This window comes from Thalassophryne amazonica, chromosome 5 (assembly GCF_902500255.1).
Source record: "Thalassophryne amazonica chromosome 5, fThaAma1.1, whole genome shotgun sequence".
NCBI lineage: Eukaryota > Metazoa > Chordata > Actinopteri > Batrachoidiformes > Batrachoididae > Thalassophryne > Thalassophryne amazonica.
The window spans coordinates 63,794,257-63,800,256 of NC_047107.1; the positions used below are offsets into that span (position 1 = coordinate 63,794,257).

Consider the following 6,000-nt stretch of genomic DNA (forward strand, 5'->3'; position numbering starts at 1 on the left):
TCTGTACTATGATGAATTCTAAAACCTGACTGAAACTCTTCAAATAGACCATTCCTCTGCAGGTGATCAGTTAGCTGTTTTACAACTACCCTCTCAAGAATCTTTGAGAGAAAAGGAAGGTTGGAGATTGGCCTATAATTAGCTAAGATAGCTGGGTCAAGTGATGGCTTTTAAGTAATGGTTTAATTACTGCCACCTTAAAGGCCTGTGGTACATAACCAACTAACAAAGATAGATTGATCATATTTAAGATTGAAGCATTAAATAATGGTAGGACTTCCTTGAGCAGCCTGGCAGGAATGGGGTCTAATAAGCATGTTGATGGTTTGGATGAAGTAACTAATGAAAATAACTCAGACAGAACAATCGGAGAGAAAGAGTCTAACCAATACCGGCATCACTGAAAGCAGCCAAGATAACGATACATCTTTGGGATGGTTATGAGTAATTTTTTCTCTAATAGTCAAAATTTTGTTAGCAAAGAAAGTCATGAAGTCATTACTAGTTAAAGTTAATGGAATACTCAGCTCAATAGAGCTCTGACTCTTTGTCAGCCTGGCTACAGTGCTGAAAAGAAACCTGGGGTTGTTCTTATTTTCTTCAATTAGTGATGAGTAGAAAGATGTCCTAGCTTCACGAAGGGCTTTCTTATAGAGCAACAAACTCTTTTTCGAGGCTAAGTGAAGATCTTCTAAATTAGTGAGACGCCATTTCCTCTCCAACTTACGGGTTATCTGCTTTAAGCTACGAGTTTGTGAGTTATACCACGGAGTCAGACACTTCTGATTTAAAGCTCTCTTTTTCAGAGGAGCTACAGCATCCAAAGTTGTCTTCAATGAGGATGTAAAACTATTGACAAGATACTCTAACTCCCTTACAGAGTTTAGGTAGCTACTCTGCTCTGTGTTGGTATATGACATTAGAGAACATAAAGAAGGAATCATATCCTTAAACCTAGTTACAGCACTTTCTGAAAGACTTCTAGTGTAATGAAACTTATTCCCCACTGCAGGGTAGTCCATCAGGGTAAATGTAATGTTATTAAAAAATGATCAGACAAAAGGGAGTTTTCAGGGAATACTGTTAAGTCTTCTATTTCCATACCATAAGTCAGAACAAGATCTAAAATATGATTAAAGTGGTGGGTGGACTCATTTACTTTTTGAGCAAAGCCGATAGAGTCTAATAATAGATTAAATGCAGTGTTGAGGCTGTCATTCTCAGCATCTGTGTGGATGTTAAAATCGCCCACTATAATTATCTTATCTGAGCTAAGCACTAAGTCAGACAAAAGGTCTGAAAATTCACAGAGAAACTCACAGTAACGACCAGGTGGACGATAGATAATAACAAATAAAACTGGTTTTTGGGACTTCCAATTTGGATGGACAAGACTAAGAGACAAGCTTTCAAATGAATTAAAGCTCTGTCTAGGTTTTTGATTAATTAATAAGCTGGAATGGAAGATTGCTGCTAATCCTCCGCCCCGGCCCGTGCTACGAGCATTCTGACAGTTAGTGTGACTCGGGGGTGTTGACTCATTTAAACTAACATATTCATCCTGCTGTAACCAAGTTTCTGTTAGGCAGAATAAATCAATACGTTGATCAATTATTATATCATTTACCAACAGGGACTTAGAAGAAAGAGACCTAATGTTTAATAGACCACATTTAACTGTTTTAACTACAAAAACACAACAAATCAATAACAGTAACAACACTGTTAAACTAACACAACAACATTTAAAACACCAAACTCCCATGGTGCATTGCAGCACAATATCAATTATTCACTATTGTTAGCTAATATCACTAATTTCTGCAAAAATATTAGTCCTATCAACTTTCTGTTTTTGTAGCATTTATCCTTGAACCAAAATACATATGCATACCAAATGGCAAATGTTAGCTCTCCCCAGTTTTTCCGTGATGAAGCCAGACACACGCACGCACACACCCACACACATAGAGGGCACTTGGCTATTATAATATAGATACTGTAATCCAGCACATGACATTGGTTGTAAAGATCTGTTAACATCTCTGACCATTTATTGCGATCAGAGAGACTTCAATAAGCAGTAAAATTTATTTGAATAGTCCTACATGATAGTCAAACTTTAAATAATTAAAATATTGACCCACAATCTGCAGTAAGAAAAAAGGGGAAAAAAGCACATGTGCGCACACATAAAAACACTTTCTGACATAGTAGAGAAGCTTGAATCTTCGACTGGACTGGACTGGGTTGCTTGACGCGAGGACGTTCCGCTTCAAATCGCAGAAGCTTCCTTTCTGACATACATCGTCCATCATATTTAGAAAATGAAGTCATGAATTTAATCCTGAGAGCATTAAAATATGAAGCACTGCATCGGCTTGAAGCCGTAAGGGCATGGACACGACCTCATACATGCACAAAGTAACTACACGTGTACAGTTTGGATACACGACTGCTTAAGCTGATAACGGGTCTGTCTCACGTACGAGATGAATGCAGTTACAGGATGTTGTTTATCTGCAGATAAGTCAACTGTAAACTACAAAACAGTGGATTCTTGTACCTTTAGTCCTGAACAACAGTTTCCTTTGGAGTTCTGTCTCGGTTCTTCAAACTACAATGAAAGCTCAGTCAATACCAGAGGGAGAGACGACATCTTTGGCTCTGAACTGGATGATGTGTGCAATCAGAAATAAAGAGAAAGGCAGGAGGAGGAGGGCGAGCAGAAAGGAAGGGAGGGCACAGAGGCAGAGAGGAAAGAGCCAGTGAGCGCACAGAGGCGGTGCACAGAGGAAGAACTCTTACAGCCCCTCACACACTGTGGGTTTGTGGGGAGGCGAGGCCAAGGCTAAAAAAGTGAGAGTAGAGGAGGGGGCACTTTTCAAACAGAGGGCAGTTTGAGGAATAATGAGCTTTCCAAGGGGGGAAAAAGATCTTGTTTTCTTGTGTCCAGCTCAGCTGTGTGCTGTCAAATGGTTTTTCACGCTTCAGAGGCCTGATTGTTGGAGTTTCCATTGAAGACGGAGTAAAATATGAAAGTGGATTCTCTTTTAAGACAGATCATCAATAAACAGTTATCAATTAATAATAGACATTTCAATTTCAGACTTTTTAAAGACCGCTCCTCCACACACACACAAATTGTGGTAAATATTTAACAAGTCCTGGTTGTGCAGCTGGTGCTCTGTCACATTTTGGTATGAAACGAAGAATCTGCTGAAATGGTGACAAAATGCTGCAGCGGTGTGCTACACATTTTCTATAAAAACATAGTGACAACCTCAGCTTTGGCGCCAGCTTCACAGTGGTTTGGAAGTCAAATGTGACTTGTCCAGCATGCTTCAAGCAAACGCTGGCTGCTCACCAGCAATGGAGGGTAGATGCAAAATTCAGGAATTCAAAGTCTGGCCTGTGCGCTGTGATGTGACGGACCCTGGGAAAGGGGTCAGACGGTTGTTCTGTTTTCTGTTTGCTATTGTATAAAACCAGTCCACTTCTAAAATGTTACTGTTTTTATGATTTCATAGGCATATCAGCGCTATAGGTACTAGCAGCTGCATCAGTTTAAAAGGTAACAGGTTGTTTTTCACTCTGATATTAAAAATTTGCAACACTAGCAACAAAATAATGGCGAAGGTTTTGAAATCTCTTGACTGAAAGTACATAAATCAGTGTCTTACTATTAGTTGTGTTAGCAACTCTGGGCATATTATTAGTTTCAAGTATTTATTATTTTGTGTTGCATTGTGTGCTTTCTGAGTTAGTGTTGTAATTTGTGCTATCCATAACATCTTAATGGACAACAGTGTGAGGCCCCCTTTGCTTTTGGGCCCCTGGTTCTTAGTCTGGGCCCCCTTTGTCCATAAATTCTACTGTATTCTGGTTGACTGATTGAACAAGATGTTACTTCATTCGCAATTCCAATGTTTATTTTTAACTTATTATTTTATGAAACTCAAGAAGATCTGTGAAGAGTCTCTGTTAACAAGGTGTGACAGCAACTTTATGAATGCATGTGTGTATGCACTTTAACAGGAAAAGAGGAGTTGCACGGTCCTTCAAATTTTACAGGATACAACGTGCCCATCCACACTTGATCTTCCTCAACAAATTTGTATAAACTACAGAATCTGATGAGTGCTATATTATATTTTAATACAATGTTCAGTTTTCTTATTGAAAACAACAAAAATATTTCTTTTTGCAGTGCCATTATTGTCCTGGATTAAATCTGTTGCACCTCATCTTGATATTTATTTAAAATATGTTTTTCTTTTAAACTGATGAGTGATTTTACTTTGCTTAAGTTCATCTGTCAGACTATTTCATAATTTTACCCCGACACAGAAACACATACTTTTCAAAGTTGTTATGACACACAGCATTTTTAAATTCAGTTCCCCTCTGAAGCTATGGTAAATGGACTGCATTTATATAGCGCTTTTCCATCTGCATCAGACGCTCAAAGCGCTTTACAGTTATGCCTCACATTCACCCCGATGTCAGGGTGCTGCCATACAAGGCGCTCACTACACACCGGGAGCAATAGGGGATTAAAGGCCTTGCCCAAGGGCCCTTAGTGATTTTCCAGTCAGGCGGGGATTTGAACCCATGATCTTCTGGTCTCAAGCCCAACACCTTAACCACTAGACCATCACCTTTCCCTTCTCTTATAGTTATATAAGTTATATCCCCCTTCTCTCTCTTAAAACAGTTTATTTTATTTATAAGTAGATTATTTGTTGCTTTGAATATTATTTGTGCTGTTTTAAAAATAATCAGATCCTGAAATTTTATAGCTTGTATTTTTAAAGAGTTCATTTGTATGGTCCCTATATCCAGCATTATTTATTAATTTTATGGTCCTTTTCTGCATTGTATTTACTGTTTGTATATTACTTTTTTGTGTTTCCCCAAACCTCTACACAGTAATTCAAATATGGTAAAATCAATGTACAATATAAAGTATACGTATAATGATTTATTTAGTGTATGACTTGTTGTCTCCAGGACATTAATACTCTGTGCCAACTTCCCTCGAACATATTTCACGTGTGCTTTCCAACAGATTTTGTGGTCTAAAGTCACACTCTTTCAGTGTTTATATTGTCAGTACTTACTTTTACGCCTTTATTTATCTTATGGTTTCCAAACAACATAAAAATAGTTTTATTCAAATTGAAAGACAATTAATTTATAACAAAACCAATTTTTAACTTATTTCTTTTGTGACTACCTCCAAAAGCTGTTGCAATTCCACACCAGAACAGAAAATATTTGTGTCATTTAACACAAATTTTATTATCTTTTGATACTCTACATATGTCATTAATATACATGCTAAACATTTTTGGACCTAAGACTGACCCTCGAGGTACCCCACATGTAATATTCATGAATCTAGATTTACGTATATTGGTGTATTTGTACAAATTATTGTCTGTTAAGAAATTGTTCTGTAATCAGTTCAAAACAATACCTCGGAAACCATACTTCTCCATTTTTCTAATCAATATGTTATGATTGACAGTATCAAATGCTTGATTAAGATCTAAGAATACTCCTACTGCATACCTTTTTTATTGATACATTCCATTACTTCCTCTAATAAATCAATGAATGCCAAGGCTATCTATTATTTCTCAATCCATACTGGCTACCTGTCAACAACACGTTTCTCTACAAAACTGTCAAATCAGTTCATTAATACTTTTTCTAATATTTTACAAAACTAAGAAAGTATTGATACCAGCCTATAATTTGCCAAGTGGTGTCTGTCTCCGGTACCTTCATCTGGTGCAGAAATACACCATTTTGAAAAGACACTCCCAATAACTTTAGTTACGTTTCATAAGATTTTTAAGATGCTCAATATGACCAGTGCATGGTTTCCACGCCACTCAATATCGCATCATTTATTTCTGAGTATTGTTCCAGGTCTGACACCCGGCATTTCAAAAGAGCACTTCTCTTAACCATTTCTTTGTTTTGCTTTCT

At 37.3% G+C, this 6,000-nt stretch overlaps 1 protein-coding gene across 1 annotated transcript in view; it reads right to left on the reverse strand.

The window, feature by feature from the left end:
- Positions 1-2,740, reverse strand: part of LOC117510639 (excitatory amino acid transporter 1-like) — a 57,665-nt gene extending 54,925 nt beyond the window's left edge. The window contains 1 exon segment of the mRNA XM_034170433.1: positions 2,567-2,740. The gene's annotated coding sequence lies outside the window, so the exon portion shown is untranslated.
- Positions 2,741-6,000: the final 3,260 nt, after the last annotated feature.